Source organism: Pleurodeles waltl, chromosome 11 (genome assembly GCF_031143425.1).
Source record: "Pleurodeles waltl isolate 20211129_DDA chromosome 11, aPleWal1.hap1.20221129, whole genome shotgun sequence".
Classification (NCBI taxonomy): Eukaryota; Metazoa; Chordata; class Amphibia; order Caudata; family Salamandridae; genus Pleurodeles; species Pleurodeles waltl.
Genome location: NC_090450.1, coordinates 238,404,318 through 238,421,545, shown reverse-complemented (window position 1 = coordinate 238,421,545; position 17,228 = coordinate 238,404,318). Strand labels below are relative to the sequence as shown.

Genomic DNA, 17,228 nt, shown 5'->3' with positions numbered 1-17,228 from the left:
TTAATGTAGACGGTGGGGCCGGATCAAGGGGAGAGCCTGATTTTATAGTGCGTAGGAGATCGAGAACTAGGTTCTCAGTCAGAGGCTGAAACGGTATGAAAGTGACATTCGAAGTGTCTTGAAATGCCATAGTGGCTTCTTGTGCGGAGGGGTGGGAGAAGCCTCGTTGAATATCACAAACTTTTTCATGAAAGAAGGCTGCCAAATTGTTACTGTGCTCCAAATATGCTTGAATTGGGCTGGAGGGAGAAGGGTCTTGAGTTAATTCTTAAAAAATTGTAAAGATTTCTTTAGGGGAATTGGAGGATTGTTCTATTCTGGCAGCATAGAACAGTCCTTGCGCGATTTAATTTCCGCATGATAGTCTCTAATTGCTGCCCTATATTCACGTTTAGATTCATCGTCATAGGTTTTTCTCCATTTCCTTTCTAACTGTTTACATATCTTTTTATGTTGCCGCATCTAAGGAGAAAATCAAAAGGACTTCTTGGTACGTGAAATGTTATGGGTGGTCTTAGCCGGAAGTACATTGTCCAGGGAGTTGGAAATCCATTCATTATAAGATGGCGCCAAGCAAGTCTCATTAGTAATGGAGAACGGGTGACGAAGTTCTAAACTATCTATCCAGTTTTTGTGATTTAACTTAGACCAGGGGCAATGGGTGGTAGTGCTAGATGAGGACAATGGGGGTGCAGGGGTAGGAGGGAGTGAAAGAGAAATTAGATAGTGATCAGTCCAAACTAGAGGGAGTAGAGGCAAAACTGAGAGGTTTGACAAATTACTAAACACCAAGTCGATAGTGTGTCCTTTAATATGAGTGGGGCCTTAGATCAAATGTGGCAGATCTAAAGCTGCTAGATCCGTCTACAGAGTGTTTGCCAGATTGTTATATTCATCATCAACGTGAATATTAAAATCACCCAAAATGGTGAAGTTAGAGTTCTTACAGGCAAAGTCTGATATTAGTTCTGGTAAAGCCTAAAGGAATTTCCTCTTCGGACCAGGAGGACGATAAATTAATGTCCCGGTGAGAGTAAAGATAGGATTGATTGTTAACGAGAAAAAGAGACTTTCACAGTCTGGAATAGACAAATTTTGGGTAGTACAATTTATAGTATTTTTAACAATGATTGCGATACCACCTCCTTTGGAGTGAGATCTGTCTAATCGGTGTATATGATAATCATGGGGAAGAGCCATAACTATATCAGGACCAGAGTCCTCTGATTGCCAGGTTTCTGTTAGAAATAACGCCTCTGTAGCATGATCAATTAATAGTGAGAAAATATGGAATTTATGCGCAGGCAGGGGACGACAGTGGAGTAGAAGAATTTGGCAACCTCCACCAAAGCTGTTCCGCTACTGGAATGGGAAATGAAACAAGGGAGACCAGTGACACACATTGCAATGTATAATAGGGGAGTCAGGATATAAAGAGTGTTTACTGAGGTGAGAAGTGTCCTTCCTTATAGCTAACAGTTGAGAAGCTGAGTAGACTAAGCTTTCGGGAGAGCCCTGGGTATCATTCCTGGTCCCTCGTCTCAATCGGGCGTGGACAGGTGCAGATGGGCTTGCCTTAGGTGCGCCCGGTGCGCGCATCCACTGTGCGTGTCCGCTGCGTGCTCGCTTCATCAAGCCCTTTATAGTGGGCCGGAGCTGCAGGCAAGAAAGACTAGACCGCCTCCCAAAATGGCAGCTCTACTTGGAACAAGCAGGAGGGTGGAAAATGGCCATTTTAGTGAGGAGAGGAGTGTCAAAATGCCAACGAACACAGGCATGTAAAAACAGGTTAAAATATCAGTAAAACAATCTCAGTAGTAAAAGGTGAGTAAGCAGCACAAGGATTATGCAAAGTTTGTTAGGGAAGGTCAAAATATCTTTAGCCTAGTGATCCCCTGTGCGCTCACTTCATCAAGCCATTTATAGTGGGCTGGAGTTGCAGGCAAGAAAGACTAGACCACCTCCCAAAATGGCGGCTCTAGTTGGAACAAGCAGGAGGGTGGAAAAAGGCCATTTTAGTGAGGAGAGGAGTGTCAAAATGCCATTGAACACCAGCATGTAGAAACAGGTTAAAATATCAGTAAAACAATCACAGATGTAAAAGGTGAGTAAGCAGCAGCACAAGGCTTATGCAAAATGCGGTAGGGAAGGTCAACATACCTTTAACCTAGTGAAAGTGACTAGAAGGGATTAACAGGAAGACTTGCATGTCCCTACAGGTTTAAAGCCCTTAAATTTGATGAGAGGAAAATGTCAGCAGAAATTCCTGCACCATACTATCCACATAGTGGAGGAATTTTCGCCTGTGGATCCTGCTCTGGCATTGCATCCTTCCCCCAGATATCAAATGAGTTCCTTCTAATACTCAGGGCCATATTCATACTTTTACACTGAAAACTGCGTTAGCGCAGTTTTTCATGTAAAAGTATAGACCCAGCAAGCGCCGTTCCTGGGCACCAGCCGGGCGCCATATTTGTGGAATGGTGCTAGCCGGTGATAATGCCCTGTTAGTGTCATTGTAAAGGACGTTAACCGGGTGGGGGAGGCGTAGGGGAAACCGGAGCTTGTGTCCCGAATTATGGCGCTAAACTGTTTAGAGGCAAAAAAAAGTGCCTCTAAGCAGTGTAATGCCATTTCCTGGCACACAACCCCCATGGACATGGCTCCTGTCTTAGTAAAGAAGAGAGCCATGCCCACCACCCCAAAGGCCATGCCCTGGGGACAAATGTCCCTGGGCCATAGCCACTGGGGCCAGTGCCATGCTGGGGTCCCCAAGTGAGGGCCCCTGAGTGGGAAAAACATATATATATATATATATATATATATATATACTTACCGGGAATTACCTGGTACCTGGGATTGGTCCCTCATCCTGTGATGTCCCTCTGATGTGGGTGGGGTAGTCCCTGGGCCAGGGAAGGGCACATGTGGGCTCTTTCCATGGTCTTTAACCATGGAAAAATGCACACAGGTCACCTAACGCCTGCCCATACCCAGGCGGTAAATAATGGTGCTAAGCGAGCTTAGCACCATTATTTAAGGCCCCCATCCCCTGTGCTTGATTTTAGCATGGGGATAAATATGGCAGTAAGGCCATATCGTTATTTTCTGGACGTAAACGCCTACCTTGCATCTCATTGACGCAAGGTAGGTTTTCACGTCCAGAAAATGACGTTAACTCCATATCTTTGGCACTAGACGGGGCTAGCGCCAAAGTATAAATATAGAGTTAGGTTTGCGCTGAATTAGTGTAAAAAAATAATTACGCTAACTAAGCGCAAACAGGGTATAAATAAGGTCCTCAGTTCCAATCCGGAACCTGCATGTTCGAGGAAGAGGAGAAACCTACCTGCCATTGCTTGTCTTCTGACAACTGACAGATAAACCTTTACGTTTTGCTTGTGTTTCGGTGTTACAGAAACGTTCTCCAATTTTATTGAAAGTTGTGAAAGTGCATCAATAATATACCTCTTCCTTTCCACACTTTTGTACTGTAAACTACCTTTTGTGTTTGGTAATTAACAGTTGTAGATGTTTAGCCAGTAGACCATATATAATGCTTAGAGTCACATAAAAGGATTAGCCTAGCCAGACATTCAAAGAAGATGTAATAACGGAGCCTACTGCGCACTGTATGACTAATGCTTTGAAGAGCAAATCAATGGTAATTACATTTGAAGGGAAACAGTTTTGTTCATCACAAGGTAAACACTGTTTTAATGGATGATGCAGTGAGGAGCTCAACACTGCGACACAGAGGACTAGTAACATCGCTTCTCATTCACCTATCATGTAGTGTAGGGAGCCCGCAAGAATATTCACTCTCATATACATTCTACTGTTTGTTACTGACTCGTTCAGTGCCTTGATATACACGCAGAGTGGTTGCTGCAGACACAGATCTTTTTTGTACTGTACCAACATCTGTGATTGTATATGAACCTTGCTTGTTCAATGAGGCCAAGAAAAAAAGGTCCCAGATGTGTGGATGGGTCACCTGTATTAATGTCTGTATCTATGATGAATTAGGATATAGGTCTGTGTGAGCTTCAAAGCTCTAGTCTATACCTGGCTTGGGGATGATTGTTATTTGTGCTTCTCTTATTTTGTCTGAATTGGTTCTGGATTCAACAAAAATGTTGAAGAGTGTTGTCAACAATGGGCACTAGGGCCCTCAGGAGGTTCAGTAAAACAAGGACATAAATTCGGGCCTTTGGCCCGCCCTCCACTCTTTGAGCCACGCTATTGCACTTATCACTTTCTCTATCTGTATAACAAAAATGCCTGCTCAGATGTCAAAAACTGTATGTGTGAGTTTTCTAAGTAATCTATAGCACTGGATCTTCACCCAATAAAGCTCTGTATTAAAAGAGCCAGTGGCTCCTGTTACCTTTTAGTCCATATGTCTCAATACTCCTTTATCGTCTCTAATTTCTGCTACCTTGCTCTCCATCACATTTGCACAGGTGTATAGGAAAGCAGACAGTCAACTTTATTTTCTCCATTAAAGCAGCATTGTTTATCATAAGACGAGTGTGTTCTGCTTTATCCATGCCCAGGGCCATTGCTTGTGCCCTAATCACTAATTACATGTGCCATACTTTCACGGCTCCCATCCATTTGCCCTTCCACATCTTTTAGCTGCATTGTCAACTACTTTCGTACTGCAGCTCTCAGACTTGTTTGAACTAGACGAGGTGGATATTGTAGTACCCCTCGTGACCGACTCAAGGGACCCCACAATGTCCCTTGATTGATATTGTCCTTGTCATGTTCGGTAACGTAATGGTGCAGAACAGTCTTTCCTTCCTTCCTGATGGTATTATACTGAAGTAGACTGCCATTTAACAGGGAAAATCTAAGCAGTGACCTCTAAGATGTTTACGATGCACTTAATCATAGCACATTATTCAAGATTGTATCACAAATACAGTAGGCATTTTTCTTTTGAAGTAAAAAATAACGAGCTGGCAAACCCTTATTATTTGTGTAGGATAATCTCTATTTCATTGAAAAATCCAACAAGTGGAAGAATATTGCTCTGTTTAATGAGGAAGATTAGTCAGTGGTGCTGTGTGGTAGATAAGCAACCAGACTACTTTTGGTGGACCAGAGTGTAGACCTTAAAAGGCACTATCGGAGTCAAATCAGTGCATCCTTGTAGTAAGTGTTCACTGACATCACAACACAGTAATTTTAAAATAACTGGTATGCTGTAATGTTACAAATAGAAGAGAATAAAAAATATAAGCTCTGGGAAATGATAAAGTTTGCTTAGGCTCAGTAAACCTGGCCATGATCTGTGCCGGTCACCTACAGGTCTCTGGTGTAGTACCTAGACCACTGCTTTAACCTACAATCTTAAAGCATGCACCAGGTTTTGTTTTGATACCCTCTCTAATACTATGATTACAAATGAAGTACAGAATCCATATTGATCTTCCAGCAGCCCACCCTAGTCATCTGGGAAAAAACTAGGGATTTCCTGTCAAGTATATAACATTTGCTGAAAATCTTCAAAGTGATAAAACGTGCAAGTGCTAACCTTAGTGTTAACTAATTTAAAACCAAATAACTTTCGACTCCGTTCAGCCCATAGACATATCTCCCTTTTCAGAAATCACAGTTTAATTTACTATACTTTACATTGAGTCTTCTGAAAATGAATGAATACAAACATTCAACTCAATTAATTGTACATGCAAAGGGGCTATTCTTCAGAGCTTCTGGCATTTCTGTAGATGATCCCAATCTCCTGGTCAAATATTCAGATTCTGACATATAAGACTTCTTATTTACATACAAAGTCATTCCAATACACGTTTTAAGACCCTGGAAAGGCCAACAAAGTCCAGTTATACAGGACAGTTAAAGCACACTGAAAGGGTAAGATTACTTTTAATATAAGAGGCATTATTGCCAAGTTATATGACACAATGACACTAGGCCTCTTTATGCGGTCCTTGTCAAACCTGATGGCGCCATCATGGGACTGAATTAACATCTGAACGGGGATTACAAGATCGGTGTTTTTTTTACATATATCTATGGTACTTCACCTAGAGATCGTAACTGCTAAAAGCTGGTGGAGTCTCGGGGTGAAATAGTGGGACAGAACTGAATAATGACAAGGGAAATTGGGACCAGAATTACCAATTCCCACAGTAATTCCACGTGTCTAAGAGGAACCCCATGGCCCATTTTAAGAGGAGGGTACATTTCTACACAAAGAACAAAAACACATTCAGTACAAAAACAGCAAAAAAATAATATAGATATCAGAACTTATTCTGTCAGCACATTATTTTACATTAAACTGAAGCAAGCCGAGTTTGCGTGTTTTTCATTGTTTATGTAAGAAAACAATGACTAGCCGTTTTTACTCTTCCACTTGCCCATGGTAAATTAAAATGTGGTGTTTTTTGGGCGGATTTGGACGGCGTAACGTATCAACGTGCTGTTGTTCCCTTACTATGCGGAGCGTAATATTTTGTAATGCTGTTTCTCAGGCTCGAGTAATAAATCACATGCCTGTACCCCGAGTTCCATCACGTAAAATTGTAATAACATCAAATCCGACACATAAACTCAGTCAAACGTGTGCAAGGAGGTCCCGTAACTCCTTGGGCAACACAACGGCGTGCTTTCGTAAAAAGCCACAGTGCTCGTCAAATTGTTCCCTGGTTTCAGCCAGGGAGGCCTCTAGCCTAGATGAACGGATAAATGTATAAATGCGACGTGCATTTTTATCTCCGTCCGACAAGTGGCGCAAACGGGTAGAACACAAAGCTGAGACACAAAGCAGCTTCCGACATCTCCTGCGATGTTGTGATTTTGAACGGCTTAACTGGGGGTGAACTGACGTCACCGCGGTTGAGCTCGGTCAGCTGACGCACCACGTATAAGCAGAGGGAGCTGTCCCGGTGCTGAAAATACTGGATGAACTGTAAGCGGGTAGGCAAGGAAGACCATCCTTTGAATCCAGCGTCGTGCATAAGCTATCGGTAAGGTTACTTTGTTTTTTGAGTGCGGACTTTTTTTGTATTCTGACATTTGCACCAGCATGCTGACAAGTAGAAAGTGCAGCCTTAAAGTAGGTAATATATGAATGGTGTATTACATTACAATATATGTTTTAATCGCTATACAATGCTATTATACAGTATAAACACTGTGTTTGGCAAAGAAGTACTCCTGCTTTTGTGTTATTTTGTAGCACAGAAAAGGTTTGTGTAGGTACTGTAGCCCCATAAGAAAGAAACGCAGCATGAGAGCCAGCAGTGTTGATAACCACCTGATGCATACCTTATTTTCGTTTCCAAATTGAATTGAAGAAAAACATGCAACTAACCCTCTTGTGTTTTAAAAAAATATTTTCTGTGGTAATTCAGTCATAGAATGTGCAATGCACCCGAATTCCTTGTGCTACCGAGGCGGGTACTTCATATAATTTGACTGAATTAGTGCTTTCAATATGCTGTATTTTTGTTTTCTGTAAAGCGTGCATTGTGACACATAGATTCGTTACGTACGAGACTTCAAAAAATGTATCCTTGTACCACTGGCAATGGTTGTTTTCAACTCTTATTTGCCTGTGTGTGGCCAGCACAGGCACTCATGATCTCTGCTACAAGGATATCTTCATTTCACGCGGTCATTTAGCATCGATGGAACCGAAAAGATACTGAACATGCCGGGAAAGAGGTTAACAGGTTGCCTAGGATACCGTACAGCCCAGAGAGCAGTTAATCATTTGCCAGGCTTTGCAGTCCATTCGTTCATTATACGGCAACATGGAACTATTATTCAATCAGACACCGAATCACCATTTTATTGGGAATAATTCTGCGTCTAAACCCTGAATGCCAATGGTTTGTATCAGAGAGAAAGTACCTGTCTCTGAAGCTGGAGAATGACAAAATATTCCATATGTAACTCATAAACCGTAGTAAGTTTGTAGTGTAAGTGTTCTAGAAGCTGTGGAGAGCGGATACAAAATTAACTACAAATCTGTCTTGACGAGCTGGAACGCATACTATGGGGCTCTTGTGAAAAATGCATCTCGATTGACAAAAAATTGTTACGCTTCCTGACCGACTGCACACACCCGAATGAGAAGACATGAACAGTCGTGACGCAGGGCGATTTATGGTCCATGTAATATAGGAGTTTTTCCTGAAACTACCTCTATGTGGTGTGCATTTAATACGTGAAGCCCATTTGATGGGTTTACATCAGGAATGTGTGTCATTCATTTAAAGGCACATTGCTGTTCTTTTTCTTCAGCTAATCCTTTTTACCAGCTTTCTATCGCAAACTTTAACCTTCAAATAAATACGCGTTCTGTATTATTAGGGACAGTGTCTCATAGGGAAAATTCCCAAAAGCAATCTTGATTAGCTTTTTTTAACAGAATATTCTGGATAACTCAGTGCGCTTGCTAACAAGTGTCTGTGCACGTGAATCTGAAAGTAGTACGATATATAGCGTTGTGCCCGTCCTCATCACACCTGTCACTCGCCCCTCACACGAACGCGCCATTCTTCAATGAGAAATAAACGTATATTTTGAACTCCTGTTGGGCTGAGAAGGGCGACAATTACGCTATGCTCATTTTCCACAGCCTAGAGCCTCGACGGTGCCTTTATTTGATGTGCGTACACAGCTGCCTAACTGCGGGGTGCCCAATATTGCGCATGTGGACATGATCCATACCAGAGTTTCGGATTATAGACAGGAGATACTTTTACATACAGTGGATCTAAACGGCAATCATTAATGTAGTGGTTAAAAATCTGGCATCTCATAACATAATAATCTACGAAAGCTTACTATTTCTGTGTGCTTCTCAGAATAGTTTATGATTTAGAATGTAGGCAGAACCTGAACATATGCCTTTAAGTAATCAATGTCTGGTGGATGACAAGTCTAAAATATCCACATGAGAGATCTGTGTGTGACTTTAAGGTGAGAGGATGAATCCTTTATCCTGCAGGGGTTGACAAAATGAGTACTATTGATTTGGGTAACAATAAACCCCATGAGACCTTCACGAGGGTGAAGGTGCACTGTGCAGATCTGCCTGTTCTCGTTACATCCGCTCCTTAAACTTTGTTATGGATATCTTGACAACCTTAAAACTGCGCAGATGTGAGTGAACCTTCAGGGTGCGCGTGGATTTACGCATTCCTGAAGTGTACTCGTGATTTAGGGGACCTTTAGTGTTTTGTGGTATTTCCAGAACATTTTTTGATTGTCCATTTGCTGGGTGCAGTTAGAAGCACTCCCATCTTTAGGATACGGAGAAGCAAGAGATTTGGACACAATTAGCTTTCAGATTAAAATAAAAATATTCTGTCTTCGAAGAGTAGAAGTGCTGTGGCAAAATAAAATGTTGTCACTGATTTGTATAGTAAATCCGTGCTCTGCTCAAGCTGACATATGTACGTGCAGCTGCGATCCCTTGACATTTGCCCATTGTGATTTCAAACAGTTGTATCTGTGGCCACACCCAGTGAATGTAAAGTACTGTAGGCTATTTGTTTCTTGCCCTAACGTTCAAGATGAGACAAAGCCTTAAAGCAGCACCTACTTGGGGTGGTGGTTGCCCGGGGTGGGCGTCTGCATTGAGTTTTGGGGCCCAGGACTTATTTTGTTCTTTGGAGTTAGACCCAAAGCTAGAGGGGAAGTCAGAAAATAGAGAAAAGAGGAGGAAGAGAAAGATAGGAAAACAGTGACAGAGGGAAAGGGGTTGCAAAGGTACCTACCGGGATTAGATTAGGCAAATTGGTGCAAAACAGAGGCAGGAGGTGAAATCTAGACTAGGAGTTCGGCAATTTGTACCAGCTACAAGGAGAACAAGATTTTGGGCCAAGGCACTGTCTTCATGTTTTACCATTCTGTAAGCCTAATGCAGAGATAGTTTTTCTTTGAAGCTCTAGTTCTCTGCTATGATGTGTTGTGTAGCTGTGCCCTGCATACAATATTGGTAAATGCTGGACATGTAAGTTTGATTTGGGCACAGGGAAGATTTTGGAGTGATGTGAGATTGTTCCTTCCTTTGGGTGATGTCTGTGACTGTGTTTTATTTATGTTCTTCAGTGAACAGAGTACACATTTGCAGACATGGTTAAATTCAAATTCAAACCGTGCTCTAACAACCAAAGTATGAGTTTTCATGGCAGCTCTTGTAGTCTTGATTTTACAAAAAACAGAAACAGGTAACCCATTGTCTCGAAAGTCACGGCTCTTCTCTTTATCACCCACTTCTGTTTAAATTCCAATCGTTTGAGAACAGCAGGTTTATGGACACCTATGCTTTGAGACTGCAGTGAAATTTGTATACGGTATGGATCTTGAACTAAAACCTCCAGCCATGCTTATTCATCTGATGAGAAATGCATGGTTTATTTTTCAGTATGGAGTCTGGAATTGGTCCTTTGTGAATCATATTCTGCTTCAGCTAGAGCTTTGTCACTGTGGTGGTTCAACGTTCCCACTGCGGTCTTATTATAAGATATATTTTCAACTTATCCCTAACAGCTGGTGTTACAAATGGGGTCTTTGGTTGGCAGGGTAAGTCACACTGAATCCAAATTATCCTGTGTCCACCGTCTGGTAGCTTGGCACTGGGCAGTCAGGCTTAACTTAGAAGGCAATGTGTAAAGTATTTGTGCAATATATCATACAATAACACCATATAGTCCCACAAAAATACACCACACAGTGTTTGGAAAAATATATAATGTTTATCTTATAAGATGCAGGTCAAAACGATTAAAATGCAATAAGTATATGTTGAGATATCACTGAAAAGTGACATAAAGTGTCTTAAGTCTTTTAAAAGCAAACAAAGGGCCTGATTACAACTTTAGAGGAGGTGTTAATCCGTCCCAAAAGTGACGGTAAAGTGACAGATATACCACCAACCGTATTACGAGTCCATTATATCCTATGGAACTCGTAATACGGCTGGTGGTATATCTGTCAAATTTGGGACGGATTAACACCTCCTCCAAAGTTGTAATCAGGCCCAAAGTCTCTTTCAAGCACAAAATGCCGTTAAAAGTCTCCATAAAGAACTGCAGAGGAGGAGATGCGTGGAAACAAAGGGGGTGTGCGTCGATTTGTCGGGCTGCACACAGCGATGCATTGTTTAGTTTTCACGCAGGGAAGGCTGTGCGTCGATTTCCGGTCCTCGGTCGTGGATCCTCTTTGGGTTGCGGGGTTTTCAGACGCCCCAGGGATGGTGCGTGGTTTTCCTGCGCTGGCAGGATGAAGTCACAGGAGCTGCGTCGATCCGGTGGGCGTTGCATCAAATTTTCTACTGCACGGCATGCGCTGCGTCGATTCCTGTCTGGAAGTCGGGCCGCGTTGTTCCGGGTTGGCTGCCGTTGATCCAGTGGGCCATGCGTTGAATTTCCGGTTGCTACGTTGGCGCTGCGTCAATCTTCTCATCGCAAAGTCGGGCTGCGTTGTTCCGGTTCGGCGTGTGGTGACATTTTCACCGCTGGGCAGGCTGTGCATTGTTTCTGGCAAGCTGTGCGCCGAATTTCGACACACAAGGAGTCCTTTTTTGAAGAGATGAAGTCTTTTTGGTCCTGAGACGTCAGGGAGCAGGAGGCAAGCTCTATCCAAGCCCTGGGAGAGCACTTCTTCACCACAGCCAGAGAGCAGCAAGGCAGCAGGGCAACAGCAAGTCAGTAGTCCTTCACAGAAAGCAGTCAGGTGAGTCCTTTGGTCAGCCAGGCAGTTCTTCTTGGTAGGATGCAGGTTCTGGTTCAGGTTTCTTCTCCAGCAAGTGTCTGAGTTGGTAGGGGTAGGGGCCCTGTTTGCATACTTAAATGTGCCTTTGAAGTGGGGGAGACTTCAAAGAGTGGCTTAGAAGTGCACCAGGTCCCCTCTCAGGTCAATCCCGCCTGCCAGGGTCCCAGTAGGGGGTGTGGCAGTCCTTTGTGTGAAGGCAGGCCCTCCACCCTCCCAGCCCAGGCAGACCCATTCAAAATGCAGATGTATGCAAGTGAGCCTGAGTATCCTGGGTTTGGGGTGTGTCTGAGTGAATGCACAAGGAGCTGTCAACTAAACCCAGCCAGACGTGGATTGTAAGGCACAGAAAGATTTAAGTGAAGAGAAATGTTCACTTTCTAAAAGTGGCATTTCTAAAATAGTAATATTAAATCCAACTTTACCAGTCAGCAGTATTTTATATCACCATTCTGGCCATACTAAATATGACCTTCCCACTTCTTTCAGATTAGCAGCTACTACTCAAACAATGTTTGAGGGCAGGTACCAATGCTAGCCTATGAAGGGAGCAGGCCTCACAGCAGTGTAAAAACGAATATAGGAGTTTTACGCTACCAGGACATGTAACCTACATAGGTACATGTCCTGCCTTTTGTCTACACAGCACCCTGCCCTATGGGTTACGTAGGGCATACCTTAGGGGGGTCATATATGTAGAAAAAGGGGAGTTTTAGGCTGGGCAAGTACTTTTAAATGCCAAGTTGGATTGGCAGTGAAACTGCACACACAGGCCTTGCAATGGCAGGCCTGAGACAAGGTTAAGGGGCTACTTAAGTGGGTAGCACAATCAGTGCTGCAGGCCCACTAGTACCATTTAATCACAGGCCCTGGGGGCATACAGTGCACTCTTATAGGGACTTAGAGGTAAATTAGACAGTCCAATTGGGTATTATCCAATGTTACCACGTTTAAAAGGAGAGAGCATATGCACTTTAGCACTGGTTAGCAGTGGTAAAGTGCACAGAGTCTTAAAATTGCAAAAACAGTATCTAAAAAGTGGACGGAGTCAGGCAAAAAGTTAGGGGTGACCACCCTAAGGATGTCAGGTCTAACAGCTGGCCAATAAACTACTTTTCAGCAGAAAATCTGCTACTGTAGCCTCAGATGTATTCATGGAAATTGATGATTTGCAAAGATTTCTGTGCTCACACCATAGGATTTGTAACAACATGTGTTCAGGATGTCGAACATGCATTTTGAGTTTTCATAGCATGGTATGCATTTAGATGTAAGGATATCTGCAAATGTGTACTCAGCTCAAGAGCAGCCCACATAATGCTAAGTGATAAACATCTTATCCACTTGCCCACTCTTAATTCCTCAGTGTGTAAACCTATGTGGTTTGAGCCACTTAAATCTGGATATATGTTTACATAGACCAGATGTTTTGAATGTAGGTCCAGTAGGGCTGGATCCATGCCAGGATTTCAGGATGCCTATTGTTTATGAAAATAAATCGTATTCAGATTTAGTGTATAGAAATGTACCTTCTATGAATTTCTCAAATGGATAAAGCACTGTTAGAACTAAAATGGACACCTGTGCTGTAATTATTTTGACCAGCTTTTTGTCTTATCTTTCTCTCAGACCGATCTGTGTACTTTTCCCTATCTTTGTTCCACTTTACCTTATGAATTGGTTAAAAAAAAACATAAGACCCCAGATATAGGAAAAATTGTCACAATGCATCGCAGCAACTAAGTTGGATAGGAAATCCCACCGCAATACTTTTTGTCGATTTTGGATTAGGAAAGTAATGCAAACCATGTTCAAAGTGTTAGTAAATTTGAACCAAGGACTTCGGAAAGATCGGTGTAAGTGTTTGGAAAAAATACAGATGATAAGAATGGTAAACCTAGTAAGAGCATGTGTTATACTTCAAATCCACCATGGTCCCAGATGAACACTCGAATACAAAATTTCCTTTGTCCCCCATGGAAGTCTACCCATTCATTTATTACCCTCCTCCAATATATCTTGATGTATTATCATTGGTAACAGAAAACCCTTTGGGCCCTGACATCAAAGTGTAATGAGATCCCCTTGTTTATCTTCACGCTGTGTGCTCTAAGGGATTGCCTGATAATGCATTTGTTAATGGCCCTATAACCTGTTAGTGCTCCTGACAGCATGCTCTTAAGGCAAATAGCTAATGAAAATTAAGCGCAAAGTTGCATTTTATCCAAAAGTGATCTCACCGTTGTCATGCTATCCTTGTGCGAAACTCAAAACATATCTCCTTATTTTAGAAATAAAATTCTGCTTCATTTGGTAGTACGAATAACAAAGTGGTGACAATTGTGCCTGCGAAACTGGGAAAGGTACTGAGTGGGTATCCTTTTACAAACACATGAGGGTATACATTTCTTTTCATATACACCCAGATTTTTCCTTGACTCTGCCTTCATTTTTGGGTCTTCACTCATGTTTGGCACATGCATTTTTGATTATCCTTTCTATGCTTTTGCTTCACCGAAAAAATCTCCTATAGTCATGCTGGCAAAGGAGGTTTTGGCTGACCTAGGGCAAGTGTGCTCAGGGAATATATTTTTTTATTGGATGTACACCATTAATTACCTAAAGGTGCATGCTGACCACATCCTTGGTCAGACACTGTCATGCTTTTAAAAAACTGACACATCAAAGGATGTTGCCCAATCTATGTCTATGGGAAAATGTATTAGTAAATATGGACCTAAGAGACAATTTTTAACATTGCCCTTTATTTCCTCCAACCTGTCTTTTGTGCAGGGACTGCCAGCCAGCACATAATATACCCTGAACCTGCACTGACTCATCCCAGTAAATGTTGGGTTATATTCTGTTGTGTACGTTAAGTTAAATCTATTTTCAAGCTACACTAATTCATGAGTTTATTTTAAAATGTCTTTGTTGTGGCTCTTTTCTTTAAAAGGTTTATAAAGAAAGACATGTACATGTAGAACCTTTGATATAATTTCCCTACTAATATTTCCATGTTTAAACACACTTCTTTAATATGCACTAGTAAGAATCCACATTTCTATGTCAGGACAGCAGCGTGAAATACAACCTCTGTCATTATGGCAAACCCGGGTAAATCACCTGGACTCTGCGGATCAGAAGGAAAATTCATTAATGTGTGGACAACTCTAAATTTCAGTGGGCATTTTTGTCTATGGGGCTATCAAAAAAAACTGGTATAAAGCACAGTGAGCAATGGTTACGGAAGTGAAGCTCGTAGCCATTTTAGAATTCTTAAGAAAGATATGTTACCCGCCTTAAAACCAAAACCCTCCGGGTTGTGGGATGTTTACCCTATTGAATACGGAGTGGGAATAATACAAACAAAATAACAATGCTTTGCTGCCTAAAAGGCTATGACTTGTGCGGTACAAAAGACTTGAGCAACCATGACAAAAATCCACTGGCACTAGCCAACGTCTTGGATTGATACTTAGTTTTAGAGTCACCAGTTTGAAGATTTTTTAAGTAGAGTCACACACTAAAGTGCTACATCTATTTTATGTATAGTGAGCTATAATCTGTCAAATAGCAAAGGCTGAACTTCATCTCCTTCTGATTTACCTGGGAACTCTTGCCCCACGCTAATGAAAATGCAGATTATCATCCGCTGAATTCATTTTATTCAGCTCAGAGATTTTTTTCCCTGCAAAAGCTCTCCACAAAATTTATTTGTGGAAGACAGCGGTAGAAAACGATAGAGTGAGCACAGAAACACCGATTCCTACATGTTGTGTACCAAAATCCCATTTACTTTCTGGCCTTGTATTTTACCGGGAATCCCAGTAACAGTAAATCCAGGCTTACATTTGGCACCTGTAATGGAGGCCCAAGTAGAGGTACATACTCACTGGCTAATATTCCACAACCTAATAATTACCACAATAATCCTTTGCAAAGCTGCAGAACCTGAGCCTGAATCACAATGATTTTCCTACGGTAATGTCGGTATCTTACACTTGTAGTAGTCTAGTTTACTCCTAAAACCAAGCAGTAAAATAGAAATATTAGAGAAGGAAGTCACAGCTCAATCTTTGTGAATCAGGTCCAATGGATGTGAGTTCGTTTATGTACACTATTTAATATACTGCTATACAACTAAAATATATTGGGTCCCGTGTCTATAACCATATGGTGTTCAGTGTTATATATTTTTATGATTTTGAAAGCGCACTGCCACACCGAGGTGCCACACCAAAGTGGGCAGGAGAGGATGGATATAACTCGAGAGCTTATGGTGTGCAGCTCCAGTCTTGACTATCAGTGGAGGGTGATCAGTTGTGCAGGATCATGAGGCCTGTAGTTCCACTGAGGAGTGCTAGGATGTAAAGTGTCAGGTTTGACACTATCAAAGGGAGGGTAAGATGAACAGTGTTATGTTTGCATAGTCAACCATGGTCTGTGGTGTCTGACTGGGGTGTGGTAGTAAGTAGTGTCACCGCGTACAGGCAGTGTCATCCTGTGGAGGATCAGAGCTGGCAGTGTCAGCGAGTGCTGCTTCTTGTCTGCAGTGTCAGCAACTGCACTGTCAGGATGGACAATGTCAAGGTGATCAATATCAGTGGACATTAATAGGGTCAGTAGTCTCGGTGTGCAGTGTCAGGCTGCTCAGTGTCATGTAAGTGGTTTCTAGGATAAACGTTTTAGGTGATGAACCAAAGATGGACCCTGGTGACTTTCATTGTGTGTGAGATAAAACCATAGGCATAATGAACGAGAAAATCAAAGGTGTACAAATATCTAGACGGGAATCGTGGTTTTGAAATTACAGCAAGTGGTTCATAGTCAAGTTGGAGTTGTGAAAATGTAAGTAAAATGTACAGAAAGTAGGTCGGAAAAAAAACCCTTATGGGTAGTCATCATGGGATTGTGGAAAATACACGGTACAATAAAAAATACATAAAGGGAGACTAAAAAAATGCCAGAGGCAATCAGCTAAAGAGAGGAATGCAGCTGCAGGAGCAAACGTTTCCAGAACATGCGATCGCTGTGCTTCTCAGCGTCTTTTAGGGCTAGCTGTAGATAGCTTTAGCTGATTGGCTTGACTTCACGTCAGCACAACACACACAATAAACAGACATGGCGTTGGGTCAGTGCTCTTTGGCCATTGACATGTTTGGATGAAGCTCCTTCACGCTTCGGCATGGTGGTCCTTCAGTCATTGTTTTGGAACAGCCTATGGTATTTTGTGAATGTTTAGGTTAACCTTTACATGGGTGATAATCAAAAAAGTGAGGGGCATATCTACAAGAAAGTGGCGCATCAGCTCTGATGTGCCACTTTTCTTGTGTTACCCTGTGCCCCCCTAATACCACCATGATTATGCTGTATTTACTATACAGTGCACCTTGGCACATGTTATCACAAGAGTGTCATAATTGATGGCGCTACCGTGGTGCTTTGCTGGATTAGCGATATAA

The 17,228-nt window shown here is 42.1% G+C and overlaps 1 protein-coding gene across 1 annotated transcript in view; it reads left to right on the top strand.

Annotated features, from left to right (window-relative positions):
* The first annotated feature begins 6,770 nt into the window (after nucleotides 1-6,770).
* SCG2 (secretogranin II) overlaps nucleotides 6,771-17,228 on the top strand; it is an 82,666-nt gene continuing 72,208 nt past the window's right edge. The window contains exon 1 of the mRNA XM_069213480.1: nucleotides 6,771-7,004. The gene's annotated coding sequence lies outside the window, so the exon portion shown is untranslated. The remainder of the gene's footprint in view (nucleotides 7,005-17,228) is intronic.